General features: G+C 38.3%; 1 pseudogene; it reads right to left on the minus strand.

The window, feature by feature from the left end:
• Positions 1-1,490: 1,490 nt before the first annotated feature.
• LOC103091461 (gamma-aminobutyric acid receptor-associated protein pseudogene) lies at positions 1,491-1,844 on the minus strand (annotated as a pseudogene).
• Between the last annotated feature and the right edge of the window lie 3,323 nt (positions 1,845-5,167).

Consider the following 5,167-nt stretch of genomic DNA (forward strand, 5'->3'; position numbering starts at 1 on the left):
CAGGCAATATGATCTCTGTCACAGCTCCTCAACTCTGCTGCTGTAGCATAAAAACAGCCATAGAGGGGCTTCCCTGGCGGTGCAGTGGTTGAGAGTCCGCCTGCCGATGCAGAGGACACGGGTTCATGCCCCGGTCCGGGGGGGGTCCCGTGTGCCGCGGAGCGGCTGGGCCCATGGTACGTGGCCGCTGGGCCTGCGCGTCCGGAGCCTGTGCCCCGCAACGGGAGAGGCCACAATGGTGAGAGGCCCACGTACCGCAAAAACAAAACAAAACAAAACAAAAAAACAGCCATACACAAGAAGTGAGCAAATGAGAGTGGCTGTGTTCCAATGAAACTTTATTGACAAAATCAGAGGCCAGCCAGATTTGGCATGTTGGTTGTGGTTTATTGTCCCCTCTATAGAACATGAAAGTGATAAAATCAAACTTGTGAATGTGTAAATTATGAACCATAATTTGGTGATCAATTTTATAATTGTAAATAAGTTTTCCTAAAAGAAAGAAAATTTAAAAAGGACTTGATTCTGGGGTCACATTATGGAGGAATTAACCACCACTGGGCCAGATTTTGCATCTCTAATTGTTATTAATTGGAAGACCTTCTTTATGATGGAGTGTCACCTATCTTTAAGGGGAGATTTGTAGTAGAGTGGATTATTTGTCCATTCTTTATCCACATAATTAAATTATAAATCCATACTCTTTGGCATGTAACTTTCTTTGCTTTCCTATAGTTGGTAGAGCAGACTTACTCAGTTTTTTTTTTTTTTAATGTCAATCTTTGGTCAGTGGGGTATTAGCAGCTGTGACATAAAGAGAAATTTGTCAAGCTGTAGCATAATTGGCCCTGTACTTTAGAATACACACACACGATGGGGAAACACTTAGGCTAGCCTTCTGGTTCCATGAGGAGGCTATCAAACATGTGAGCCAGAACCGCCCTAGCTGAACCTAGCTGCCTTCAGAAGCATGAGTGAGTCCAGTTATGACCAGTAGAATCATCCAAACAAGCCCAGCTTAGACAACCTTCAACAACATGCAGCTAAGTGAGAATAAGTGATTCAGTGTTTCAGGCCAGTTTCATTTCAATACTTTGAAATTTTTTTTGGTGCTCCTTCCTCCCACAATTTCAGTCCCTTCCATTTACCCCCCAAAAAGAAGGTAGTGAAAAGAAGGGATTGTTTGGGTTCTGAGCCCCTTGGGCAGTTAGAAAGGGAACAGAAACCAAAACAATCACTGGATGTGACAGAGATTGACAATCAAGAAGTCTAAAGCAGGATGGGCAAGGTGGTAGAGAAAGGGGAAGAAAGGAGAAAGGTACTAGAGGACATCTCCCCCAGTAATCCTCTTGTTAAGAGGGGTTGGAGGAAAGTCTCAAACATTATGAAGTGCAGGTCCTGAGGAAGAGAGCCTCAAGGAGGAGTAGGTCAAGGAAGGAGGCCCCCTCTCTCTTTGTAGAATGGGACCCCCCACCTTAGGGGCAGCAGCTTCACAGGCCGTAGACACTTTCATCACTGTAGGCAATGTACAGAAAGAAGTCTTCTTCATGGTGTTCCTGGTATAGCTGACCCATAGTGGCACTGGTGGGTGGAATGACATTGTTGACAAAGAAAAACAAGGCATCCTCAGCTCAGAGATGAATTTGCTTCCCGATCAAGAAGTAGAACTGACCAACTGTATGCTCAGAAGGCACCAGGTATATATTTTTGGCCAGGTCTCCTATCCAAACTTTGGGAGCCTTTTCTACTATCACCGGGACCCGGTCCGGGTATTTCTTTCAGATCTTCTAGCCCTCAGAGCCATGCTTCTCTAATGGATACTCCTCTTTATACACGAAGTTCATCCTCCCTGGGCTGGACCGGTCTGGGCTGAGAGAACCCGGGGTGGGGGCTGGGAAGAGGGGGCGGGTGGCGGCGACCTCAATAATTCGAATTTTTTTGTTTGTTTTTTGAAGTGGTCTTTCTCCAGATAGGATTTAATTTTCTTTAGGCAGACGAGTATGAACACATCACCTTGTTCCATGAGAGACTAGGTTTTGGGCTGTTAGGGCTGATCTATTTCAGGTTTGTTCTTTAATTTAATTACATTAATTAATTAATTTGTTTATTTATTAAAAATTTTTTTTCACACATACACACTGTATTTTTTTTTTACAAGAGATAAACTGACACCAAGCATTGTAAATGGATGACCACAACAATAATTTGAATTTTTCACAAATTTTTATATGATTCTGATATAAGTTATATATTGCGTCCTCTATTTTTCCTCATTGAGTTTTGGGATGGTTTTTAACACAATGTTATTTTGATCAGAATTAACTGATAAAGGGGTAATGTCATATGTATTTCACAGACATAGACAGTCAGACAGACAGACACAGACACCCCAATACAGGTCTACTGGCTTAGAATTTGCATGAAAATTTTCTTCTATTTCTTTAATATTGTTTTTCCAGGCTCCATTGCTGGTTTCAGAAAATGATGCTAGAGCCATAGGCAAGAACCAAATGAAATGGTATGTGCCAATTTATAATTTAGTAGCCGTAAGAAGCCGCTAAAGGATTCTAAGCAAAGGTATCTCATGTTTATATTGTGCTTTAAATTTTTAATATTATCAATCAGATATACAGAAGTGCAATTTTATTTTCCATAAAATAATTATTTTTGATTTTAGCCCCAAATCTGCTAATAGAGAGAAAAATAAAAATAAAAATAAAAATAACTTACAAACTCAGCCCTGCCAAGCAACCTAGTTTCTTCCTCTTTAGAACTTAGTCTCTTTCAGGTTAGCTAGGTAAATCAAAGGCTCTCCACCTACTCTATTTTACCTACTCCCACGTCACCCTTCTTTTTCACCTCTCTTTGGTGGATATCTGAGCATTTAAAAAAAACTTGTAAGGGTGGGATAAGAGGGGCCTCTGTTCCATGAGCTGCCCTCTCGATTCTTTCTGGTGTCCCTTATTGATGTACCCATTCCCTTCTGTCTATAGCATCGGCTACTATGGCCCATGGTCATCCCACAGTTTCCAGTCAAAAGGGGACTAAATACTTTCCCAGTATGAATTACATGTGTCTTCAGATCTCCAGACCACTTATTAGCACTTTAGAATGCAAACAGGAGCTTGTGAACCTATTCCATTTACATTCACACCATGGGGAACTAGAGTCAAAGGTTATCTTGGGTCCATTCTCTCTGATTAAATACACTGCGTGCTGGAGGTGCTCTTTGAGGTGGTGTCTTTCCAAAGTTCAAATATAAAGGGAAATACAAACTTCTGCTTTCAGCTAGGTTTGAAAATTATTAAGAATGCAGAATCTAGGATAATGCTTCTCAAATTTCAATATGCATATGAATCACCAAGCAATCTCTTTAAAATGCAGATTCTTATATAGTAGGTCTGGACTGGAGCCCTCCAAATCTGTATTATGAACAAGCTTCCAGGTAATTCCAGTGTTGCCAGTCCATGAACTGCACTGTGAGAAATGGAATCACATGAAATTCCAGAGCATTTGGAACCTGATTGGAAGGCAGAGTTAATGCCAAGGAAAAACTTTGAGATAGCTTACTATCCTTTAAACTGGCCTTGCCAACTGTTTAGAGTGTTATAACTTTCTTCCCCAGCAATTCCCAAACCCTGCAAATTTATGTTCGATGTAACCTTCATCACCATGTATTGAAATTATTTTCTGTTCCCCTCAACTCTCTGAAACAACTCTCTGTGCCTAATTCTTTGGGCACTGCTTTTGCCCGATCCAGTGGGACACCGAATATTCTCAAGAAATGTATGATGAATGACCTGTGTTCTCAGTTTCGGTGTGCAGAATATGCCAATATATTTACCAAACCTCTGAGTGTTATAAGTAAAAAAAAAAAAGTCTACATCAGCTTGTTGCCTTTCATTTGTAATGCAGAGGAACAGCCTAGCCAATTGAACTTTCTGGTTACTGGATTTTAAACCAATATAAAAGAAACGTATACATAATATGCAAAACTGAAAAGACTATTGTTATTTCACCTTCCTCCTCTCCACTTTCATCCTGTACCCCTTGCCTCAGAATATTCATTGGCTAAGTGCTGAAGAGCAAAAACGAAAATATTATCATCTATGATTGAATTTTGTTACAGCACATATTTATGAGAATGTAATTCATCTCAAAAGTCTACATAATTACTGTTTCTCTTAAATAATTAAAAAAAGTATAATATAATGGAAAATTTTGGAATCTACACTGGTCCTAGAAATACAGCCTTTTTCTAAATATAAAATTAATTATTACATTCTAAGCTTTCTGTGCAGCATTCAAACGACCGGTTGGTGAGGTACAAATCAAATGAGAGAAGAGGAGCTGGTCCAACTACCAAAAATGCATTTCTAGGGTAAAATTTGCAATGGAACATGTTTAGATCAGGGTTTTAATCTATCAATCATTATTATCATTAAACTATTATTTTCCAACTTTATATAAGCTCCCTTTGGCTCCCTGAATGCTACAGTTGATTTTAAGCTCTAATCCAAAATGAAATGTAGCATTCTTTTTGCTTTATGTAGAAACATCAGTGACTTTCAAATTATCCAAGAAAAGACACATTATCAATAATCAAACTTGTTTGAATAGTTTTTAAGTGATTCCAGGCAATATATATTTACTAATGTATAGAACATGGAAAGTTTTAGCTTCAAATTATGAACTTGCAAAAAGTTTGTAAAGGACTGAATATAAAGGGGGAGTTATGGAAAATATTTGGTCACCTTAATTATAGGTTTAAATGTCACACATGCTATAATAATACTTTTTACTTTTTTAAAATATATAAGCAACCAAACCACTTTATAAACATTAAGCCAAATATCTCTTTAAAGTAAGACTTCTTTTTTTCTCCCTGAGTATCATTTATAGACTGATAAAAATGAAGTGAAAAGTAAATGTTTTCCTGTAGGCAGGAAAAGTACCCTCCATGCTAGAGCAGTTCTGAAAATGGTAACCACAATTCCTCTCAATTTTTTTGCTTTTTCCTCTCTATAACTGTTAATTATAATAAATCATACTGAAAAGTTTTTCTTGAATGATGGCTCTGGTCGGCTATTATGTTTTTATTAATATTTTTACTTTATTTCATTTATTACTATAAGGATGAAACAATTTGGGGATTTCTTTTTCCACT

Source organism: Lipotes vexillifer, unplaced genomic scaffold (genome assembly GCF_000442215.2).
Source record: "Lipotes vexillifer unplaced genomic scaffold, Lipotes_vexillifer_v1.1 scaffold96, whole genome shotgun sequence".
Lineage (NCBI taxonomy): Eukaryota > Metazoa > Chordata > Mammalia > Artiodactyla > Lipotidae > Lipotes > Lipotes vexillifer.